General features: G+C 35.1%; 1 protein-coding gene and 1 non-coding gene across 15 annotated transcripts in view; one reads left to right on the top strand and one right to left on the bottom strand.

Annotated features, from left to right (window-relative positions):
- The window catches only part of PTPRD (protein tyrosine phosphatase receptor type D), a 2,782,277-nt gene that overhangs the window by 1,244,328 nt on the left and 1,511,383 nt on the right, over window positions 1–26,566 (top strand). The gene's annotated exons all lie outside the window — the stretch shown is intronic.
- Window positions 11,826–11,932, bottom strand: LOC138163266 (U6 spliceosomal RNA). The gene has a single exon (XR_011168861.1). It is a non-coding gene; the product is annotated as a U6 spliceosomal RNA (small nuclear RNA).

Genomic DNA, 26,566 nt, shown 5'->3' on the forward strand with positions numbered 1-26,566 from the left:
TCTGGGTGGGTGCTAAGTGTGTGAGCCCGGGATTTGATCCCCAGGTCATCCCGACACTGGAGCCAGTGCTCTTACTCGCTGTGCTACCTGGCTGCCCCTCCCCCTCCCCAGTCTACTTCTTGATTTTGAACTTTATGTTAGTATTTGACTTTGTTCATTTTGAGGAGGCGAAATATCTGGCTTGAGCTTCTTTCTTTTTTCATCCTTATTCCATTTTCACAGTTCAGTTTAGGGGCATGAAAGTTTTCAATGCTTCCAAGCTGTTATGCCCTGGGGAGAGGTTTGTTCACTACATTCACAGTTTGAGCTCTGCAAACTTGTTTAGGTGTGCTGCTTTGTGTGGCATTCAGCAGACTACTGTTGTATTCAGCTATGGTTAGTCCATTGAAAGGTTCTGCGGTTCAAAAAGATTGACCTGCCAAACTCCCAATTTAATCTTGTGTGTGTGTGTGTGTGTGTGTGTGTGTGTGTGTGTGTGTGTGTTTGGAGGGATGAAGGCAATGCAGTTGGGGTTAAGTGACTTGCCCAAGGTCACACAGCTAGTAAGTTAAGTGTCTGGGGTCAGATTTGAACTCAGGTCCTCTGGACTTCAGGGACAGTGCTCTATTCACTGTTCCACCTAGCTGCCCCTCCCCATTTAATTTTAATCTCCTTCCCTGATTATTATACTGCAGTCAGACTCACATAAGGGGCTAAAGGTCAGAACTGAGTCATCTCTCTCTTTCTGGGATCAAAGTCACACAGTTTAGTTTTTGGAAATTGTGTCTTGCTCCATACATAGCCAGGGTCTCTGTCACACTCAACCTATCATCTTTACTCTGACCCAGAACTGAATGATATGCAATGAAATTCCAGCTGGCATCTCTCTCGCTTCCTAGTGAAGATTTGAAGGTGCTCTGGGATCTCTTTCTGCTGTAGTGCTTCCAAACCTGGTGTTCAGTTTTAGCCTGATTGCCATCTTTGAGTGCTATAATGCTCCCCACTGCTACTACTTCTGTCATCCCTACTCCTTCTGTTGCTACTAATATGCTTTCCTGGGTAACTCCCATCCCAGTCTCCTCAGAGCACTCAGTCTATCTTCCTGAGCTGCCCTATGGCAGAAAAACATGGCTTTTTCTTGGTTTTCCTCACCAAAATTCACTCTAGCATAATTTCTAGTTGTTATGGAGGAAGTGTGTTGGGTTATTTGGGCAAAAATACTGACTTTCCTGCCATCATCTTGATTTTGCCTCCTTCGTAGCAAACTCTCAATAAATGCTTGTTGATTTTCAGAAGAATGAGGACAGTGACTTGTAATGTTCTCATTTAAGCATACTATTTTTTTGTGCAGACAGGGTGTGCTGATGAATGTTTAACAACTAGATCTTAGTAAGTTTAATCTTCATAATTATTTTCTTCATTTTTTAAGTCTAGTCTACCAACAGAAAAAAGAATTAAACTGTGATTTGTAGCATTTTCCAATATCTAAGGTATAAATGCACCCACTGGAAATTTAACACTATGGCTCTTGTTATAACCCAACAAAGAGTTACTTAATTACTACTATAGTGTTTCATTAAGTAGTGACTTCTTCATTATTATACTTCTTCATGCAAGGGTTGCTTGATCCCTTTTTAGGCATGATGTAGAAAAGATTCATTTTTCAGGTATAGTTTCAACCAGATGGCCTCTCAATATCCCTTCCAACTGCAAGATTCTGTGATTCTATAACAACATAGTAGGTCATAGCCTTTGAGAGACAGCTATGATCTCATTTTTGCTAAAGGGAATACTATGACTTTGGAAATCAACTTTAGAAAATCATAGTTTTAAGTGTGAATGTAATTTACTTCTTATACTTTGTTATAAATTATTAAAGTAAGTCTTCCTACTTTGTAATCTTTTACTTTCACATACTTCCTGTCTTATAGAAGCATGTTATTACCCACTTTTAAAAATTATTTCTTAAAATATTTTGTAATTATATCTTTTAATTTAGTAAAAGCTTTCTAACTCATCCATTGTGAGAAGTCATCTTTCCTTTTGGAATTTATTCTTTCCTTCCTTTCTCTCCCCCTTCACCCCCTAATTGAAAATGTTGCATGGATACTGAGGCTATCTAACAATTCCAAGTCACAATTTGGGTGTTTAATTGTTAGAATATAATGTGTTCCTTCCTTTCATTCAATGATCTCTACCCCCAAGCCCCAACTACTGAGCCTTATATTATGAATAGAGCTGAACAGACTATGAAAATCTCTCCAGTCACAAAACAGTACTTACTCTAGAAGAGAATCCCTATCAAATTGATCTATTTATCTCCAGTTCTCTTGTCACAGCAGCAAAGTAATAAATTATTAACATAAATGGCAGAAAAATTGAACACAAACAAGTGAAGCCCTGGAATTGCTGCTAATGTAACTACCAAAGAATGTTATTCTCCATTTCCGGAATATTCAAATCCTTTTTTTTTCTATTAGATAAACATTTCCAAAGGCTCCTTGAGCCAAACCTAAGTGAAAATCTGTGTCTACATTTTTTCCACTACTCACTTTTTTTCCCCCCAACCTTCACCTTAACAGTTCTAAGGTAACTTAAAACCAATCCTTTCATTTTACATGTGAAGAAATGGAACCATTGAAGTTTGGTGAAATTTTTCCAATGCTATTTCTGCAATCACAACCTGCTGTTACTTTGGGAGTTAGGCATCAGGACAACTTCACCTAAGAGAAAAACTGTCCCATTTTTCAGTTGAGTAGACTCATCAATTTAGAGTTGGAAAAAGACTTTAGACACTTTTTATCCAACCTTTTTATTTCATAGATGGTTGAAATGAATTCCTGAGAAGGTGAATGACTTGCCTAATATTGCACAGTTAGTGATTAGTAGAATTAAGATTTAAATCTGAATCCTCTGGACCTGTAAAGTATTGTTTAGAAAGCATCCCTTAATTTATTAGTTGATGATATAGATGTGGTTTATTGATTAAAAAACAAAGTGTACTACAAATTTGTTTTGTTTCAGTGAAACACACTGTCTAGTTCCTTAGAATACCAAAGAGCAATGTGATATACACATATAGCAATATATTTAGCAACAAGTCATTAACTAAAAATCTACCTATTAGATAGGGAATGATAGAAGGAACTTATCAAAGTTGAACTATTTACACTTCTACATGGAAAAATGATAATTGTAACGTATGAGACTTTTCTCAGTATGAGAATAGTTGAAGGGAATATAAATATATAACTATAAATGTGTATATACATATGCATACATATATGTCTATATAGGAGGGTATATGGGTGTATGAATACATATGTGAATGTGTGTACATATGTGTACAGGTATTCATAGTGAGAGGGTACAGGACCAATTGAATAGGAATGGATGATACTGAAAAGGTGAAATTGGGAGGTAAGAGAGGAATATAATGAGAGGAGATGGGGAGAGACAGAATGGGGTAAATTATCTCATATAGAAGAGGCAAGGGAAAACTGTTATAATAGAGGGGAAGAACAGGAAGGCAAAAGGGAATGTCAACCTTACTCTCATTGAATTTGGCTTAGGGGGGGAATGACATACATACTAAATAGGGTATCTCACCCTACAGGAAAGTAGGGGGGGAAGGGCATGAGAGGGGGGATGATGGAGGAGGGGACAGGGGGGGGGGAAGGAGCACGCACCTTTGGAAAAGGACAGGGTCAAAGTAGAGAATAGAACAAGGAGGGGTGGGATAGGATGGAGGGAAATATAGTCAGTCTTTCACGATATATGCATTATGGAAATATTTTGCATATCTACACATGTACAACCTGTATTGAATTGCTCATCTTCCCAGTAAAAATGGGTGATGAGGGATGAAGGAAAAGAATCTGGAATTCAAAATTTTAAAATCAAATGGTTTTTTTTTCAATATTATTGTTATCTTTTTTTTCCATGAAACTGGGAAATAACATATACAGGCTCTGGGTTATAGAGATCCATCTTGCCCTACTGGAAAGTCAGAGAAGGTATAGGGGATGATATAAAAGAGAGCAGATTAGGGGAGGGGATATGCAGTGGGATCACTGTTTTGAGGTAGTGGGTAGGCGAAAGAAAGGGAGAAAATTTGTAACTCAAAATCTTGTGGAAATGAATGGTGTAAACTCAAAATAAACATAAAATTTAATTTAAAATAAAATTTAAAAAAGATAGGGAATTATATCAGATGAAAAACTCAGTGAAAAATTATCGTACCTGATGTTAAGACAATGTGTCTTCTTTCTTTAAAATATTATAATTCTTAAAAGGCGCAGTATTTGAATGGTGTAAAACAATGGGAAGGGGTGACAGGAACAATCTTTAATCTTCTGTATATTAATCAAGTCCTTGTCTAGTCTGTTCTACTGGAGATATATCCAGCCTGACATTTTGCATGCAAAATGTCTAGTTCTGAAATTACTATTTGATTGCATGGTGTATCTATCTTCCTGTGACAAAATATGAAAAGCAGAAAATAAACCTATTTATCTTGGCAGACAGAGACCAGAATGATGTATTTAATGAGAACTAAACAGGTAGAATTAAGCTTAAATGCAGGAGACATAACAGTATAATTTGAAAAATAGAAGTTCTTTCTCTTTTTTCTCCTCAGTGCTCCTTGGTTCCCCCTCCTCTCCCCAACACTGATGCACTGTGGCCAGTTTCAGGAAATACATTCATTAGTCAATTACTTTCTCATAGACCCATTGCTTTGAGTACTATTTGGCCTGAAAAGATTTTAGAAATTCAATATCATGGTGCCTTCAAGAGAAACATGTTATATCAAAAAAATTGAAATAAAGAAAGAAGAAAAAGAAAGAATGTCATCCAGAAAACTGTTGGCAACACATATAGTGTTTCCATCATACTGAGCAATCTACCCTGAACTGTCAATAGTCTGCCATATGAAAAATGGGATCCCATCTTAGACAGGCTTCACTTCTAGCTTTAAAAATACATTTTATAAAAAAAAAGTTTCCTCAAACAACCTAATGTCCTTTTTGTGAGGGGGGTAAATTGATTTGAGAAAGGGTTATGCTTGCTTCAGATTTATGATTATCTCTCATAAGGCTTCATTATTCTTCTAGCTTTCAAAGTAAGCGTCTATGCATATCCAGAAGTGAAAAAAATAAAGGCAGATGCATCTCTTTTATAAAAATTGTTTTGCAAATAATTTTCCCCCATGAATTTACCTATATTGTTTTGTGTGTATTACATGGAATGTCTTTGGAATTTCAGATATATTTACTGATAGAGGAAAATTGAGTCTTTATAAATGTTCCTTAGATGACATGCTATAACTGTAGCAAGTCACGGTTATGCCTTTCCTTCCAAAAGACACGCTTCAGGTAGATAAAAATGGAACTATTTTTATGAACACGAAATAAAAATCTAAAAAAGAGATGAGGTATTCTTCTAAGACTCAACCCTCCATAAAATACGGTCACATTGTCTTTACTGAATGACTAGGGTATTGTGGATTATTTCTCATTCTTAAGAGGAGCTAATGTGCTTTTGGCCCTCTGCTCTGCTAGTGAGCATTTTTTTCAAAGGCAGAGAGGACATGCTTTTGAAATTTCCAGATGTCAGAAAGCTGAGAAGGATAGCTAACATATTAAATGTCAGAACCATTTTTCAAAGAGATCTTTAGAGGCTAAAACATTTGAGCCAAATAGACAAAAAGAGGAAATTTAATAAGGGCAAATATAAAGTCCTATACTCGGGTTAAAAAAAAACAAATTCAAAAATGTAAATTCAGCAGTTTCAAAAAGACCTGACTGTGAATTTGATTTAATTTATTGAAGGCATTCAAATTAAGAAAGGATAAGTCTTTGTCAGGTGTGAACTAGAAGGAATTCTGAGATGGATGACCACTTCTTTTTGACTTCTGAGATTCTAGGATTTTGTGCAGGATTGAAGGAATAGAAGAAATGGGCACTAAATGTCGCTCTTCACGATTCCAATAAGACAGTCAAGTGTCTGAAAGGAATGTAAAAATCTTGTCTTCTTGCTGGTGGAAAGTAATGAATAATACTACATTGATGGGATTTTTTTCAGGGCTACTGATTCCTTTGATTTAGCTCTGGGCAAAATGATGAATGCTCTCCATTTATGGGGGCAACAATTGGCAGTAAAGGTTAACCTTGTTAACCTCCTACCAGAATAACATCATGGTGTCTGTTAAATCTTTCCTTTTCATTTAAAATCTGCATTTAAAAGAACATGCAATCATCCTTGGCAAAGCTTAATGCTGATGCAAGTAATTAGAAGAACAATGTCTTGCTTAAATTTTAGAAGCCAAAAGAAAGGGGAGGTGTGTCTGTATACATCCATGCACACAGTCATGTATGTTTGCGTGTTTATATATACACATAGGTGTTTATATGTACATACTTGTGTGTGTTTATACACACAGAGAGAAAGGGCCTATTTAAACCTGACCAGATTAGTAGAGAATGGTGTACAGGTGTCATGGTATGGACCCCTGGTTAATGACAATCATACTCAGAATGAAAAGTTAGAGGATTCTTTGTCATTTAAAGGATAAGGGACTGCAAGTAATTGATTGAAGGATGATAGAAGTCATATAAAGGTCATACAAAATTGAGTAATATTTATGATTCTCATTATGCAATGTCAGATAGGTTTTGTTTTGTTTTCTGTTGTTTTGTTTTTAGGCAGGACTGTCAAAAATGCATTCAGATACATACCATTCTAGAACTGATTAAAAACAGTCCTGTGAGGTGAGTTTTATCATTATAACTATTCCATATATTCAGAAATGGAGGCTATCAGGTTAAGTGACTTATCAAGAATCATATAGCTAAAAGTATTGGAAGCAAAATTTAAACTCAGGTCTTCCTAACCACAAGTGTCAGACTATCTAGTGCAGAACTCTATCATCTGTACCACCTAGCTAACCAATGCCCAGTTTCAACAGACAGCAGTTATCTACTCTCTACTTTTAGCAAAACATAGGTAATAAGGATAAAGAGAAAAAGAAACAACACAGTCTTGACTTGAATCTTGACTCAGGAAGCTTACCACTAGCTGAGGACAAGCTTAGCTAATTACTTCCATGTATATCATGACCTTTTAACATATGTGTTGTCAATTACACATGGTGATATTTTGTAATGAGGACCTTGTATTACTTATGGGAATGAACATGAGAAGACAATTCACTTTATTATAGTCCTTTCTATAGAAAAGGGAAATGAGTTTCCCTTTTAGTATGAATTTCATAGGATGACTTGGATTTAAATGCTACCTCTGACACTTGGTACCTGTGAGACCTTGGGCAAGTGAGATGAAATCTCTAAACCTCAGTTTCCTAATTTGTAAAATGAGAGTGTTAGACTAGACATCTTGAAGGCTGTGTGCTCTATAATTTTGGCTCACTCCCCTTCTCTTTCAAGGGCACCTTGGTATCAGTTCTTTCTAACCACTGAACATTAAGATTAGTTTTTAAAAACAGGAATGTTTACTTCAAAGGTATAATATGAACAAACAGGGATTTGCTTCTAGGAAAACAAACAAAGAATACAAGTATTCACCAAAAAAACTTGGGAGTTCACAGTTAAACTCACTTCCTATACAGCATCAGTCCCATTACATTCCAAGTCTGTTGGCCCACTTCCCAACACCCTATCTTCTCCAGCTTCCCCGCTGGGCTAGCCACAACATCTGGCCTGGAATGCTGCCTCCACAGTCACCATGGTTTGTCGCAATATGTCAAGGGGGTCCACCACCTGATCCTAGACATGAAAAGTACAACTAAAACAGATCAAAACACCAAATCCAATTTTCTGGGCCATAACACCTAAGGGGAAGGGAAAGATGGCCTTTTCCTCCTTCTTTCAACCCAGATTAGTGCATGGTACCCAAGCTTTGGGCAAATAAGACATTCATCCTTGAATTCCCTTGGAAATGAAAAAGTCTTTCCTAGTCTGACAGCTTTAAAGATCCAGTGAGTTCTAGCTACACAACCACTTGGTAAGGGAATTCACTGTATTTTTCCAGAAGCAGGTCCTGGGAACCTCCTACATGATTGGAACCATCTTAAGTTGTATGGGGATGTACAAATCCCTGTTACACACAATATAGGTGAGACACAGCACCTACCCTATAGTTTGCTGCTTCTCTTGCTTGGATTAACAAGACTAACTCATACTTTAGTGCTGAAAAGGACATAGAAATTATCTAGTCTGATAAACACAATTTACAAATGAGGAAACTGAGTCAAAGAGAGTTGAAATTACTTATCTATTGTGCTATATTCTAACAGCATAATTCAAAGCTAAGTTCTAAGACTCCAAATTCTATATCTTTCCATAATGCCTCACTGCCTGCAGGCATGGCCACCTAGTCACAAAAAAAAGTTTGGGGCAGGAAATATATCAAGGAGGCTTGCTCCTGTGAGACAAAAAGATTTATGAGTTAATGATATCATCTCCACTATAACAGTGCAAGCATTTTAAGGGCATTTAGGATCATAACACTTAGAATAGGAAGGAATTTTAGAGAATATCGAATCCAACTCCCTTATTTTTAAGAAAAGGAAACTGAGTCAGAAAGGAGTAATATATACATGCATATATATGTGTATACATACATATGTATGTATGTGTATACATACATATGTATGTATACATATATGCATATACACACATATATGTGTGTTTTGACTCTGTTCTGAACACTGATTTTATGAACTCCATATTTTAGATGTGATCTGAAAATTGGTTTTCATACATAAAAAGTACCTTTAGTTAGTAATTGAAATATCCATATGTTTGCATCATAAGAGACATGTATATGCTATAAAATGATGTGGTGAATAACCAAATGACACATCATGATGTTATGGTCTGCTGAGTTAAAATCCTTCTTTTTCAAAGATATCTAAATGTAATCTACCTGCCAAGTCTATGCTTGGAGTATCATATAATAAGATATAATGGCTTAAAATCTCATGTTAAAAAGGGCCATTCAATATTTTGTAATGTATGCATAAATATATGAACATATAACATACAATAAATGCATATATGCACACAATATATGCAAATTTACTGGCTGATATATAGGGAGAAAACTCATTTTTTCTCCATTACCTAAAGTATTCCTCATAGAAATTAATAATGGAAAAATGATTATTCTGAGGATGTTGCCAATGGTAACCTAAGTGTCAATGAATATATAAAATTTGTTTAACATACTGAGAATTTCAATACTCCATGCAAGAAAATAGAGTGTTTGTGGCAGTGGGAAAAAAAAGCTGTTCCTATTAGAGGAAAAAATGGAATTTGGGTAAAATAGAAAGATACAGAAAATAATGAGTGAAATTTCCAGATACAAACTATGTGGCAGGCCTCTAAAATGTCTAAATTGGTAGCTCACATTGTTCCCAATCTCAGAGAGCTCATGAAATAGGGACCAAATTAGGAAACAGATTGTCAGGAATAGAATATTCCTCACTTCCCAGCCTCCCCCTCCCCAAAACTCTCTATGTCTTTACTCTTTCTTTGATCCTCTCAGATAAAGTATCCTTATTGAAGTTAATCCTCTCTATGCCTGCTACTTCTACCATTGCATCTTTCTTGCAGGTTCAATTTACAGGGTACTTCATCAGTCTCTGATGATTCTGTCTGAACTTCATGTATTTTTACCCAAAATTTTCTTGGAACCCTTTTTTTTTTCCTTCTAGATTTCTCCATTGGCTCCCATCAGAGTCTATGTTGACTCATGTTTATATTATTTCCCAGTTAAAAATAATAATTGAGGGGTGGCTAGGTGGCGCAGTGAGTAAAGCACCGGCCTAGAGTCAGGAGGACCCGAGTTTGTTTCTGGCCTCAGACACTTAACAACCATACAAAAACACTAGCCATGTAACATTGGGCAAGTTACTTAAACCCAATTGCCCTCCAAAAGGCAAAAAAAAGTAATAATAATTGAGTTCAAATCCAGCCTCAGACTCTTGTTAGCTGTGTAACCCCTGGGCCAATCACTTATCTCCTGTCTGCCTCAGATTTTTTTAAATTATATACCATGACTATAATAATAACATCTACTTTCTGAGGTTGTTGTGAGGATCAAATAAAGTAAGTTCTATAAGGTGATCTTTAAATCCTAGCTGTTATCATTATCATACTTATCCTTATTTTTAAATTCATTGAAGGAACTATTTCTTTGTACCCCCAGAGACTTAACCAGTGTCTACACTTCTACCCACCTATCCAAATCTATGATTTCATCAGTGAAGGAAATTCTCTCTACCAAGACATTTCAACACCATATTTGCAACTTACATTCATAAAGAATTGTCTGAGACCTCTGTGAATTTAAGTGATTTGCCTAGGATTGATTTGTCAAGTGGTATATTGCAGAGGATGGCTTCCAAATTTTCAGCATGATTCTCAGGAAAACCTGGCTTCAAGATTAGTGTACAGGCTATGTGACCCTGGACTCGTTACCTAATTTCTTAGTGAACCCAGGAAACTCCCTCTTAAAAAATATTTAGTAATTTTCCCACTTACATGTAAAAACAATTTTTAACATTAATTTTTAAAACTTCAAGTTCCAAATTCTCTTTCATTCTCATTTCCCTCGTTGAGAGGGTAAGCAATTTGATTTGGGTTATAAATGTGCACTCCTCCAAAACATTTCCAGATCAGTCATGTTATGAAGGAAAACATAACCCCCCAAAAAAGACCTCAACAAAAATAAAGTTAAATTGAGTATGCTTCAATTTGTATTAGGACGGCATCAGATCTTTCTTTGATAGTGGATAGCATTTTTTATCATAATTCCTTCAGAGTTGTCTTGGATCATTGTATAGCTAAGAAAAGCTAAGTCATTCACAACTGTTTGTCTTACAATATTGGTGTTACTTCATACATGGTGCATTTCAATTTGCATCAACTCACGTAAGTCTTTCCAGGTTTTTCTGAGAGCATCCTATTCATCATTTTTGTAGTATAATAGTATTCCATCAAAATCAAATACCACAATCTGTTCAGTCATTCCTCAATTGATGGGCATCTCCTGAATTTCCAGTTCTTTGCCACCAGAAAAGAATGGCTATAAATATTTCTGTAAATATAGGTACTTTTCCTTAAAAAAAAAAATCTCTTTGGGGTTACAGACCTGGTAGTGTCAAAAGATTGACCGATCAAAAGATATGCATGGTTTTATAGTCCTTTGGGCATAGTTCTCAATCGCTCTGTAGAATGTTTGAATCAGTTCACAAGTGTAACCAAAGAAAAAATCCCACACCAATTCATTGTTATTTTTCAAAATCAATTTGCCTTGTTAAGATTTTTTTTAAAAAGGTCAGATGAGTGATTTTATAATAGCAAAGTTCTTTTTGACAGTAAGCCAGTTTCTTCCATCAACACGAAATGAGGCAGTATAACCATAAGCAAACATAGGGTGCTTTAACATAAGTCATTTATCTTGCGTTTTTTTAACCCTTGTTTTCAAATCGTGTTCTCATCCACCTATTTTGGAAAAATTATGGTAGTTGCTATCTTAGCTAAAGTTAAGACAGAATGTTATTATCATAAACATTTTTTTAATTAGGAGGAAAGGAATAAAAATATAGACACACAGAGGGAAAAAAATAGTTTTTCCTTAATTATGCTGATGACTTGCCTTTTTTTTTTTTTTTAAAGCAATCGGGGTTAAGTAATTTGCTCAAGGTCACACGGCCAGTTATTTCTGGGTGTGGTGCTAAGTATCTGAGCCTAGATTCGATCCCCAAGTCATTCTGACACTGGAACTGGTGCTGTTACTTGCTGAGCCAACTGGCTGCCCCTAAAAATATGGAACGCTTCACGAATTTGCCTGTCATCCTTGCGAAGGGGCCATGCTAATCTTCTCTGTGTCGTTCCAATTTTAGTATATGTGCTGCCGAAGCGAGCACATGACTTGCCCTTTTGAGTTGACATGCTGACACCTCCACAAAGGTCTGTATGAAACAACAGGTGTGTATTGAAAATGGATTAGCATGGCTTTAGTAGACAGGCACATCTGCCACCCAGTAAGTTAAATTTGACTTTGAAAGCTAGCCAGCATCAACCAGATTTGTTTTAGGGGTAGCAGGGCAGAGGGTGTCTTTGTGCAAGGAGAATAACTCACAGTTTGTCCTTTCTCCATCTGAGAGACTCGATCAAGTATCATTTTCCAACTTTTTTCCCCTTACACTTTGATTCAGTTCAGAATTCTCTGGCATACCCTCACCCCTAGCAGCTGACTTAAATTAAATTTAAGTTCAATTCTATGGCCATTTTCTTAAAATAAGAAAGAAATATTCCAGTGTTTATACTATGCAATTTTTTTTCAAAAGAGTAGTGACAAAATTCTTCAAAAATACATTAAAAGTGTAATAATAGGGTGACTAGGTGGCACAGTGAATCGAGCCCCAGCCCTGGAGTCAAGAGGACTTGAGTTCAAATCTGGCCCCAGACACAACGCAAAAACTAGCTGTGTGACCTTGGGCAAGTCACTTAACCCCAACTGCACTCCAAAAATTTTTTTTTAAAAAACAAGAAAAAAAGTGTAATAATAGATCATATGTATATATATATATACATATACATATATATGTGTGTGTGTGTGTTTTACATTTTAATAAATTTGCTTTCTTTACAAAAAGCCTATGTAGCAGGAGGGCAAATATTATTATTTTCATTTTACAGATGAAAAAACTGAAGCTGAGGGAGATTAAATGATTTTTAAAAACACACACACAACTAGTATCAGAGACATGATTTGAATTTTGACCATCCTGATTAGAATACCCACATTTTTTTCTACTAAGTGACATACGTGTTTCAGTGATAAAACCATATGCACATATCAGCAGTACAGTGGTGTTATTAACATTCTCATAAACGTTATTTTCAGATTAAGGTGTCATCATTCTATTTGTATTTCTTGTATGTTGAAGCAAGAGCAGGACTGAATGAAGAATGAGTTATGCCTATATATGGCCACACATTTTTTTCTGTAAATTATATTTTGTATGATTTGTCAAGTGATTAAAAGACAGTCATGATGAAGTAAATTGTATTGACTATTTGATAATATGAATGAACATAATGACTGTTGCAAATGCAAGATAAATTGTGAAATGATGTTCTGCAATTACAACTAATATGTATATCTTCAATTTTTGTAATGATACTTTCATTTATTTTTAATGAGAGATGCTTAAATACTTAGCATCATGTGTTTTATCAGTAGAGTTAATCTTTCTACTAGTTTTACTGCAACCTATTAGCCAGAGTGATACTCCCCCTTGTCTTTCTGCATGCCCACCTTTGAACATTCACTTTATGCACTAGAGTGGCACCTTCCTTTGGCTTTTTCAGTATCTTGGAAAAACGTATATGTAACATTCAGACTGCCTACATTTCATTCTTGCTATCTCTTTGTCCCTTTTTTCCTTAGATGTCCTTGACAAAGTTTCTTAATATCACATCTCAAAGACAAAGCATCAGTGTAATAGGCAAGTCAATTTACATCAACCATAAACCTTTCCAATGACTTTCAGATCACCTGAAGCTTTGATTCTTCTCAGATTGTGGTATTCATTGATTTGCAGATAAATAGCATTGCCAGAAGAATGGCTATATGAAAAAAAAAACCATGAAGAACTCCCAGAAAAGAAATTACAATGGCATATTCATGATATATGAAAATTGATAGAACATATTCATGTATGTGAGGAAGTAACAAATTCAAAAAGGTGGCAAAATAAGCAAGCTATTCAGTCCAATAAATTCACTATTCTGTATTAATACAATATTTAGTAATAGGATCATTGTTTTGCAAAGGAAGATGGTGATAATTAATTATTATTTTCTACTTATCATATTGAACTACATCACTGGGGGGAGAAGAATATTAACAACAGATCTTTCCCACTTCACCCAACTTATATAGTTTAATTTAGAGTTTCAAATCATGTATGTTACTCGTATACTCTGAGGTATACATACATGTGTACATACATATCAACATGATGGCTTCAGTGATTATTAACAGAATTTCTCAATTAGGACATAATTGATGTGAAAATCAAATAACTCCTTAGTGATAATTGAAATCTTTGATTTTAAGTAGTGTATCCTTAGCACAATTTGATAATGAAAATAAATCAACTTTTTAAAGGTTTATTATCAATCTTTAATAGAAAGAGCAGCAGTTATATAGCACTCTAAGTATAGCAAAACAGTTCAATATGTTATCTTATTTCAACTACCCTAGGAAATAGGTGCTGTTATCATGCCAATTTAACAGATAAGGAGACAGAGGTAGAACAAGATTAAGTGACTCCATCAGGGTCTCACAGTTAAGAAGTATCTGAGTGAATTTGAACTTAAGTCTTCCTACCTCCAGGTCTAGCATTCTGCCACTGTGCTACCTAATTCTCACAGTCCTAAGGATAAAAGATGTCATGAATTATAAATTATGAGAAAACTATGCACAAAATTATGTTTATCTATTTCTTTTACTGATCTGTGACACTGAAATTTATCAATCCCTTGTTCTTTCACCACATTCACCTATATCTTCATTTTCTGTTTCAGTGCAGATAAAAGAAAACCTTTTTATAATATATAGAAACTTTCTTTCTCTATATCCCCACATTCACAGAATTATAGCACGTAATAACTAAAAAAAGTATCTTTAAAATAGCTTCTCCAACCATGTCATTTTATCTGTTTTTTTCCTTATTCATTTAGAAATTTTCTTTGAGGATATTTGATTACTTAATCTGTTTACACTTGACATTTTGATTGTTGGGCTTAAGTTTTCTTCAATTTAGTTATTTTTATATAGATTTTTATCACTACTCTTCCTTAAAGTCAACACTTTTCCCTTCCAATTAGTTTTCTCTCTATTGCTCTAATGTTGGGATATTCTCTTGTGCTGTCCCCACTCAAGTCATCTTTACTTCCCTTCTGCTTAGATATTCATTTCTTTCCCTTTCTGGTTTTTTTTATTCACTTTAGGACAAAATATTGAGGGGAATGGGCATGTGATTTCCTTCACATATGAAATCTCCAGAAAAAGGAAATCCCTGTACCAATTCATATTGTCAGCTCCTCAAATTTTTGGTGTAAATTTCTGTGGAGCACTAAGGGATTAATTTACTTGCCCAGGGTCACACAACCAGTCTGTGTTGGAGGAGGAACTTGAAGCCAAAGTCTTCTCTGGACATTCCAATTCCAGATTTCTATCTACTGTGCCAAGTTGCTTATTCATTCATTTATTTGTTTACTTGGCAATTTCTTCTCTTCCTCCTTAGAAACTATGCTTGTTCTTCACAACTAAGTGTGTAGTTTCAAATCTTCTTTCTTGCAACCCACTCAACATTTTTATTAAGCAACATTATTTATAGAATCCCCCTTTTCAAGAAGTTTTCCCTTTTTTGACCTCCTTATTTTCATTCCCTTCTAGTCTATTAATAATTCCATTCTCCACTTTATATGAACTATAGTGTGGAACTATGGAATTAATTCTGACTTTGGAACCAAAAGTCTCAAATTAAAATTTTTACTGTCATTTACTCCCAAATGACCATGGATAATGTCCTTGACTATTCTGAGCCTTAGTTTATTTATTTATAAAGTGAGAAGATTGTTCTAAGTGGCATGTACTTCTCCCTTCAGGTTCAAATCTATGAGCCTATAACATTACTCTTCCTCCTAATTTTGTTCCTCATGAAGATAGAGGTACTGGAGTATCAAATGCCTTTTTCCTATACTAGAGGTTACCAAAATGAGTGATGCTACCTCCCCAGGTGTGATGCTCAAAAGATACAGAAGACCAGTAGTAACCTTAGGTGCAATTGGGAGGGGCATTAAAAAGTAAGTGGGCAGTGGAAGCATAAAGGAGACAAAATTTTTGAAAAAAAACTGTTCCTATATGTTTCATCTACTTTGTAACAGAGTTAAAGTCATAGTGATTACATTATTTTCCAAATAAGTACACAAAATGCAACTTACAACTAATCAGTGGTCAAATCAGCTGACAGGTTTTAACAACTAAGTGTTGGAAGGCAAATGTGTCATGTGTTGTCTTGAAATCCAGGATACATGGGCAAGAATATGTGTGTCTAATGACTTGTTCATGATATAATACCATTACAGAGTTACATAATGCAATACCATGTAATCAAAATTTCAATGCAAGAAAAAACCCATAAATTTACAATAAATTATTAAATTTAAGATGTGTCATTTAAAAATACTTTATTTTCTAAAATGATTCAAATTAGAAAAAAATATTGAAGGGTTGTGAAATTGAAATATTATAATCCCTTGAGTTTCAAGTATATTTATTTTGCTCATGGCAATATTCAATTTTGATCAATTATTGCTTTGTCTATGTTCCAATGTTCTAGATAGGTCTCTTGTATTGTTTCCTATAGTATGGTATTTAGGGTTTTGATTGGTCGTAATTTTCTTCAATGATATAATTGTTATATTACCTCCATGCAGGCTCCATTCAAAGTCACTTTCTTTGATTTGTATGCAATTAATGCGTTCTTTTATATTTTTTATTTGGATTCTCTTATGCCAAATTTCTTCCACTTTTGTGTTGCTTTTATTTTCAAAACTGGTGTTCTGTCTCTCTTAGCCTCTATTTATTGAAAATATCTCCCAATTTTCCTTTTAATTTCTGTAGTTTGTTCCTTATTTTAGTGTGGGTGATTTAATCCTGTATGAAAAGCTCTGATTTCTATTTTCATTTCTAATTTTAAAAGTTTTATTTGCCTCAAGAGATTTTAGAGTTTATTGCGGGAGTTCTATGATGTCTGGGGAGTGCTAAAAATTGTCCTTTTTGATCATGGAATTCTGATTCATTTTCTTCCTACTTATTACTTGTTCGTGGTTTTCTGGCCTATTTTTTAAATTTTTACTCATTATTACTTTAGTGTTTATGAGCCCATCTGTTGAAATATCTACTTGCAAACTACTTTTGTACTCAGCATTTCACGCTTAACTCTTTGATTTTTAAGAATTTCTCTTTTATTCCCAATCAATCTGGTTTTTTTCTTCATTCATCGTTCCCTCCCCCTTCTTCTGATGTACAATATCTACCCATAAATGCCAACATTGGTTATCCTCAAATTCTTTGTATGTGTGTGTGTACATGTGTGCATGTGTGTGTGTGTGTGTGTGTGTGTATTGGGGAGCAGAATTGACCAAAAATATTGCACACAGTAAACTCTAAAAGGGAGAGAACTGGCCCCAGTTTGGTTTTTGAATTCTATACTTCAGGCAGGGAAACATTCATTCCCAGAAGGTGCTGTGGTCCATTTTCTGTTGTGTTCTACACCATTCATATCTTCTGCTTTCTCCTTAAAGTTGCTTTTCTTCTACATAATAGTGGGAAAGAAATAGTGTCTGTTGCCTCTGAAAGATGATAAAAGAAGTTTAAGCTGTCACTGTCCATGGAGGCACTGGGTAAGGACCTCTCAGTCAGATTCTGTTCATGAGCTTATGAGAATACTTGGGGTGCATATGCCATACACTTGGAATGAGATCAGAATAAGGAGACGATGCTGAAGTAGGGATCTAAATATTTAAGTTTTCTAATGTTACTTCACTGAGTTTTTTTTTGTTTGTTTGTTTTTTAATTAATTTTGAGCAATGTTTCTGTCCTCCAGTCTTATAGACCCAGCTTTAGTTTATTGGCATTCTGGCCCAAAGATTTTTGGTTTTTGTTTTTATTTTTTTTCAGAAAAGTTTTAAAGGGAAAAATTTAACTATATCATATTAACAATCAGTCAGTCTGTCAATAAACATTTATCATGTCTACTATGTTCCAGGAAGTGTGCTAAGGATTGGAAACACAAAGAAAGGTTTAAAAAAAAACAGTATCTGCTCTCAAACAGCTATTAACTGAACAGAAAAGACAACTTATAAACAACTGTAAACAAACAAGGTACATATGGGATAAACTGAAAATATTCAAAGTGGGGCATTACAATTAAGGAGGAGTCAGGAAAGGTCATCCTCTCTCATTTTATGCATAAAGTCAATACCAAATAATTAAGATGATTTGTCTAAGGTCACTTCCAGTAAGGAGCAAAAGTAGAACTGAAGCCTAGGTCCTTTGGCTTCAATTTTTTTTTCCTCTTTCTCCTTAAGGGTCTGATCCTTTACTCAGTCTTCAGGTGTTGAAGTGCTAGATGAGCAAATTCTTCAGTACTTTAGTGAATCCATTATTTAATCATTCTTGGTCTTCCTTCCCTTTGCTTTATTGGTCAAAAAGCATTCTTCAAGCATTTTCTTTGGTCTGGTGACTGTGCTAGGCACTGAGGATACAAGTATGGAGAATGAAATCATTCTTACTTGTAAGGGGCTTTTATTTCAACATGTAGGGCACTCCCTCTAGGCCTCAGAGGATACTATACATTGCTATAATAAGTCACCATAGCTACAAAATACACTACCTTATAACACAGAAGGTGATGAACCTTTATAAACAACTTAGTAGGCTGTTGAAGGACAGACACACACTCTATCACTGGGTTAATTTTCAAAGCCCATCCAATCTGACAGGATTTACAATAGCTTGCATTCTGCCCATATAGCTTCTAAGAACCCATAGTAATTCCTGACTAATGATGAGGAATTGAAATAGACTTTCATGGAAGAAATAGACAAATATCCCCATTAAAATAGCTAGCTTCTATTATAATGAAAAAACCTTAGTTCTGAATACATTGCAGGAAATTTTTAACATGATAGTCACGAATCAATCGTGCTCTTTTAGATTGTATATTTGCTTCCCTGTGCATCAACATATAGTGAAAACCAGGAGTAAAGACTGGATAACTCATGCATGAGGGTGAAAGGCGGGTAATCCCTTTGCCTGGAAATTTACTTCTGTCAATCCATCTCTCTGTATCTTTGTCTCTCTCTCTGTCTCTGTCTCTCTCTATCTCTGTCTCTCTGTCACACACGCACAGACATTTTCTCTCTATTTATCCATCTATCTGAATTGCAGCTTGAAGCTGTTCTCAGACTCTGTGAAAACCAGATGAAGGAGCCTTCACTATTATATATAAATGCAAGAACATCCCTAGGCTAGATCTTTTGCCAGATTTCTGGGTATTCAATCAAATGATTCAATTTTCAGCTTGCTCTCTTAAGTGTATGCTTGCTTACAAAATGGTTGTTATTCTTTACTTCTATTTGCTGATAAATCAATGTAAGTTAATAAATGCCAAGGATAATCACTATAAGAATATAAGAAAATTAACTGTATGTACTCACGACACACATCTAATTCCCAGGCTTCTATGGAAATTGATAGCCCCAGCTCTGTAATCTAATTCTTAAAACCAATGTAATGCCTAATAAATATTTGAATGTGAAAAATTGAGCATGAGCGTGGCATTCTAGAATTTATTCCAAGAAGGAGAAAACAACAAAAAAATGGAAATGAAGGGAGATTGTTTTACCCAAATCAAGATAAACCATAAGCAAAATCCCAGTCACTCTAAGAGAAAAGCAGTGATCCACTGAAGAGGAAATTTCTTGGAAAGAAATATATAAAATCACCAACCAAGGCAACAAGCAAACACTACTAAAATATAATAAATCAGAGAATCTTAATAGAGCTCTGGGCAAGAAATCATAGAGCAGGTTAAAGACTGTCAGCCAGTGTGCCACAGCTGTCACTTGAGGACAAGGCTGGAATTCTGAACAAGTGTAAAAGGAGGCAAAAAAGCATCAAGTGGGAAAAATATCCCAATCCTTTAGTAGTTTCCAAGAAGAATGTTTATCTCTATACCCTCAAAGCTCAAGCAAAGCCCTGGGATGTAGAAATCTTCCTTGCAGTCATTGGTTTTAGAAGAGGAATGGAACTTAAAGTCATCAGTTCAATCTCTTTCTCCCTTGTCAATTAGTAACCCCTTGGCAAGCATATATAGATTGACAAAATGAATCAGTGTGGCTTTTAAAGCAGTGCTATATAAAAGGCTTCTTGGATTTTCATGACACTATCATCATTAACTTTGGGACGGATTTGTTGATTCTGACTAAATGTGGTAAAATATTAACTGTGAGGGGCAACATTTAACATATATGTCTCCTACCCTCTAGGAGCTTAAAATTCAAGAGGAATTCATCCAAAGGATGTCATTATATATTTCAGTGAAGCTTTCTTGATCTAGCTTCTTTTCAGGACTGAATGGTTCCACAGAAGACAACTTTTCAAATAGCCAGTGTTTAGAGATCTAAATGTCTTCACTTAGAACTTTTTTTCCCTTGTGTAATGTGCCTGAAATGATGTTATCAGGTTTATATAATGCTTTAAGATTTAGAGATTCGTTTCATAAAACAAGCCAACACTTAGCACAATGCCTGGTATAGTGGAGGAACTTAGCAATGATAATGATAGTTAGCATGTGTATGTGCTAAACAAGGCAGTTCAGTGGCATGGTGGATAGAGTGCTGGATCTGACTCATCTTCCTGAATTCAAATCTGGTCTAAGAAACTTATTAGTTTGTGTGACCTTGGGCAAGTCACTTAATACTGTTTACCTTAGTCCCTCATCTGTAAAATGAGCTAGATAAGGAAATTGTAAACCATTCCAGTATCTTTACAAAGAAAACCTCACAAGGTGTCACAAAGAATAAAAAAAACAACTGAAAACAATAGGACAACAGCAACAACATGTACTTAACCCTTTACTATCTCAAATAATCCTTATAACAACCCTGGGATGGAGGTGACACTAATTAACCTCATTTTAGAGTAAAGGAAAGCACTTATTATAGGTTTCATAGAAGTTCAGAGCTGGAAATATTGCTAAAAATTATCTAGTCTAAACTTTTCAATTTAAAAACAAGATGACTGAGAGATTCTGACTTATTAGAGATCACTTGGGTAAGAAATAGCCAAACAGGGACTCGAACTCCAGGCTTCTTACTACAGAAGCAGTATTCTGTATGGGACAGTAATTCATAGTGTGTATGTATGTATGTATGTATAGATATATTATGTATGTATGTATGTATTTGTATGTCATTACATGCACATATCCATGCATGTAGTTTTTTAGTCATTTAGTCATGTCTGACTCTGTGACCCATAGCACACCAATATTGTCCATGGCGTTTTCTTGGCAAAGATACTAGACTGGCTTTCCATTTCTTTCTGCAGTGGATTGAGGCAGAGATTAACTGACTTACATAGAATCACACAGCTAGTATGAATCTGAGGCTGTATTTGAACTCATCTTCCTGATTTCAGACACAATACTCTATCCACCAAGCAACCTAGCTGCCTCTATTCATGTATGTATATGTATAGATATAAATGTCTATATACATAGATGCCAATGTATATATATATATATACATAGATGCAAATGTATATATGTATGTATGCATGTTTTACTCCTTTTTTTCTTCTTTAGTCAAAGTATCAACTATCATTTCTACTGTTCAGCATGACTGTATTTCAAAGTTCTCCTCATACCAGGTTGTTAAAACTATTTGTAAATTAGAAGTCAGTAAGCTCTGACTGAAATCCTCAAGGTCTTCCTTATAGAACTTTAGGACAGTATTTTTCCTCTTCCTCTATCTTTACTTCCTGAGTTTCTGGCTGTGGTTCTGACAAAAGTGAAGGTGCTGAAGAATAGTGTCATAAGTGAAATATTAGCTTACTAGCTATATAGTACAAAACAATTTAAATCAACTTTCCTCATCCTGTGTCACCCAGAAAAGGATACCTAAAGAAGTGCCTTCCTTTAAATGTTGCAGATTCCACAAAATATATTATAGTACCTAATAAGTTTTAAGGAATTTGCAATATTATTAAGATTAAACTAATTATGTGACAGAATCAGACAGTGATAATATCCTCTGATTTTAGAATGGAATTCAGGAAGTAGCTCCAGGGACTTTTCTTAATAATGCCTCCATGGATAAAATGCTATAAAAATTTCAGAGTTTATTAGCTAGTTGCTTAATAGTAATCTTGACCAAGTTTAATAACACCTTTTTTTTTTCTTATTGGAGTCTGCATCACTTATCATACAGCAAAATGAAATTGCAGATTTCCTTGCTATTTAAATTACATTCTGTCTAGAAAAACTGCAGCGAGGGTTTGGTTTGCTCAGGAAGTCAAATCTTAACAAATATTGATATTAAACATTTTTAAGATGACTCCATGTACTATTGAGAGTCATTAGTAATTTTAGTAGAACAAAAAGGGTATTTAAGTAAATAGAGAGCAAAGCTACTGTGTTGAAGAAAAATCTGACACTCCATTTTATTCTTTGCCTCCACTTACACCATAAAAACTCCTCATCCTCCATTATGGTGTGACATTTAGAAGAGTATAGAACCAGCATGTCTACTGCCAAAAGAGAGCTATTATCCAACAACCATTATTACCTACATTACCCCTATTTCTATTGCTACTCTTATTACTCTTTCTGTATTTATATGGTCCTTTGTATTTGTTTTGTTTTGGAAGGGTAAATAATATGATCTTTTTCCCTCCCCATTTTACAGGTAGGGATCATTTATTACAAATGCATAAGTTATATTATTAAAACACAAGCTTTAATATAGACTCTACTGCAGCAAATACCCTAAAACTGGTATTACCGTGAGGCTTCATTGTATAAATGATTGGAAGTATGAGGTGAATATATACCCATTATAGAGATGGTAATCCTTTATCACAAGTCTGGAAGAGGCCTTAATATAGCACAAACCTTAAGGTAGGCCTGTGGTATATTGAGATCCTAGGATGAAGATATGAAGAAGAAATCTGTCCCAGTCATGGGGATGGACTTCAGAAAGCCAAAGAGATAGGAGATAAATGTCAAACTCCTTAGTTCTCTTAATTTGACTTGCTTTCAAAAAATCATCAGAGGCCTAATGAAATAACGGGGAATTGAATGGCAAAATTTTGATTAGTTAAATATGAGTTCATTTTTAAAATGTTTTCTTTAGTTTCTTAGGGTAAATATAATACTATGAAAATAATTTCTTCATAAGTGACCACAGAACCTGCATTCCTCTTTACTTGCTGTATAAATGGACCATGATAATCTGTATCAAATTTTATCACTACCATGGTTCTCAATTTCATTGTTTCTCTTTCCAGATAGAGTTAATATATGGGTAACAGTGAAGGGATGGAAAGATATCACCAAGGGGGAAAATATGGAAGGAATAAAGGAGGGGTAGACATAGAAAGGAATGGATAATGATCACACAAAGGATACTGAGAAGGAACAGTCATACAGGAAGGAGGAGAAACAGAAGGCAATGGTGACACGATAGCCAGTTCTGGAGCAGGAAGAAATAGTTTACAGTGATGAAAGGTGCAGAATAGTCAACAATGAGAATGAAGACTAGGGTGTATGTATGTGGGGGAGAAGTCATCAAATTCTGTGGATAAAATACTTGTAAAGAGGACACAAGGGGTAAAAGGTGATAGAAAAGTCATTGGGTCGAATCAAAAATAAAATTTCTACTTTGGATAATACTATTATTAAATTCCACAAATAATTTTTCAGCTTGTTATTAAGTGTAAGACATCATTTTTTTCACCTTGTTGTTAAGCATAAGGCACTATAAGAGTTTAAAACAAAAATAGAAAAGGGGGCCACTAAACCTGACATGTGGATCCCTGCCTGTACCTATTGACTTAGACAACCACATATTAACATTATCTATTATCTATTGTATTTTTACTTATTTTGTTAAATACTTCCCAATTATATTTTAATATGATTTGGGCACCATGTGGACATGTTGTTGCCTGTAGAACTTGTCTTAGATACCTATGGAACAATGGATAGAGAGCTAGACTTGGAGCCCAGAAGATTTGGTTTCGAGTCTTACCTCTGACATATACAGTTATCACCCATTTTCCCCTAGCAAATCACTCAAGTTTGCAGTGCCCTCAGGTAAATCTCTAACCTGGTATTTATCATTTCAGATCAGGTACTCTTGTCTACTTATCTAAAAAGTTTCCTCATTGGGGTTTTCCCATACCAATATAATTATTGTTCCTGTCCAACAATAACAAACAAATAAGTCCCAGAAATTGTATTGGACACTAGGGCTACAAAGATAAAAATGAGATGAAATAAAATGAAATAAAATAAAATTTTCTGTCCTTAAGAAGTTTTCATTTGAAAATTTTCTTTTTGCTACTGAAAATCAATTAGTAAGTCTTGGCAACTGATGGGAAGTGAAGGAGAGAGACAAGTCATTTAATCTCTACTTGACTCTGTTTCCTTAATTGTAAAATGGAGATGATAATAAAACCTGCCCCTCACATTGTTGTGGTGCAATATTTTTAAAAAAAATATAACTTACTCTGTCAAACCAGAGACTAAAGGTGTAGAGTAGGGAAGAAGAGGAATCATATAGTAGAAGGCCTCAATTTCTCATTAATGATTATCTGCTAAGAAGAAAGGAGCAAAAGTGGGCTTAAGGTCATAGAATGTTTGGAATACCTACCTCAAAGAAACATTTGTTCTATGGGTAGGTAAGGTAGACATTATTGCTCCCATTTTGCTGATGAAAAAATTAAGAAACAAATATCTAAAGTTACTCAATCAAACTCATATGGGTAGGAAGTGAAGAAACTAATGCTATAACCTTGGACTTTTGTCTCCCATTCCAGTGTGAAGTAAGCACCCCTTCTATTACAGATCATGCTGCCTCTGTAGAATTTTTAGAATTTTAAAAGAATAAATAATGTAATAAAAAGGAGTAGTTACTATTAAGTAGAAGTGTTCCTTGATATCAGAATGTTAAAATACACTCATTCTTACTTGGCCAGAAAATAAAATTCTCATTAATATTTACTTTTGTATATGAATATTATGAACTATTCAGCTTCCCAAAGCAGAAAATGCATTTTGATTAGCCCATTGTTCAGTATAAAAAATATCTACAGTAAATTCCTTTTAATTGTCTCTGTTTTCTCTGAAAATTGTGGGATATTTATTATTTCTTGATGCCCTGGTTAAAAAATTTGTTTACATTCAATCTATAATTGCTACAGTAAATGATTTAACAACACTTAACTGCAACAATTGCCATCACTAAGATACAGTTTCATTGCCCTTGACCCATTCTCTTGAACTTAGGTTCTTCCCTTAATTGTGAGTTTGACTAGGTAGCTGTCCTCAGATCATCTATTGACATTTTCTCTTCAAAAGTTAATGTCTCACGAGCTACAGACAATCACTCATAGGAGTCAGTTTTCCTTTTGGCCTACAAAGTATATTTTGAAAAATACATTTAGTTTGAATGGTGTAATGGGAATGCAAATTTGGAAGATCTTCCCTGCCCCTAGGCTAAAGTGCACCTGAAGCCTGGGGTGGGAGGCTTGTTTTTCAGTAGATACTTTTTGATTGGCCAGTGGGTCAATAAGGTTGTTACATTCTCTGAGCCAGGAGAAGGCTATATAAGCCCTGATGTGAGGCTTTGTTTTGGGGGCTCACTTTGAGAAGTGTTCTGTGATTTGATCTGTATTCTGGGAAGCCGTTGTCCAGAGGTTCCCCCCCCCCCAACTTTGAAAAACCCACATGTGGAAACCCAGATGTTGACTGGGTATGGATATAATGGTTGGACAGTTTGGAAATCTGTCTACTTGATCTGTTTCTGTCTTGATAATTCTGCCTGTATACTTTGAAGTTCAGGGTGCTGACCTTTTCCCCTGAACTAGGTAAACGATATATGTCTGACTGATTAAAGTAAGCTTGTTAACCCATTTTGAGTTGCTTTTCTTTAACAAAGCAGATCCAAGAACCTGTGGTAGCAGCAAACCCTGAGGACGCCGGGGTGCTTGCTGCTACAAATGGGAATCCTACAATCTCTAGAAAAAAAGTTTGATGATAAAAGAGAGGATTTTAGTAATGAATTAAAGTAAGAGAACTCCAGGTACTTTGAAGTACCTCCTACTTTCCCATAATTTTATTCGCAAGTACCCCTTTACCTTGATATAATCACCCATTACTTTAACTCTTCCCATAAGTTAGAGCACTTTCATTTATATTTTGACACATTTTTACACATTAGCCCTTTGGCTACTCCTAATGAAAATGTGGTGCAGCTAGGTGATAAAGAGATGGGCTTGGAGCCAAAAAGACCCAAAGTCCAAAGCTGTGTGACCCTGAGCAAATCACTTAACCTCTGTCAATTCATTGGAGAAAGAAATGGCAAACTATTCCAGTATTCTTGCCAATAAAAACACATGGACAGTATGGTCCACCACATCATGAAGAGTCAGACAGGACTGAATAGCAAATGTAGGTGTCAGTTTAGAAATACTCTGTGTTTTAGGTTTCAGAACCTTTTGTCTAGTACCTTGAACATTTAACAGCCAAAATAAAACTTCTCTGTGTCTGCTACTGGTCCAAAATTAGTCCAAAGAACCCTAGAATAATAGCTACTTAAAGGACTTTTCATTCATTCATTCATTTGTGAATACATGCATCAGCCATGTATAAAAAGACTGCTGACTAGTACATGTCTCCAGTGCTCATAAC

This window comes from Petaurus breviceps, unplaced genomic scaffold (genome assembly GCF_028583685.1).
Source record: "Petaurus breviceps papuanus isolate PSGF00001 unplaced genomic scaffold, PetGlider_PUasm1.0 187, whole genome shotgun sequence".
Taxonomy (NCBI): domain Eukaryota; kingdom Metazoa; phylum Chordata; class Mammalia; order Diprotodontia; family Petauridae; genus Petaurus; species Petaurus breviceps.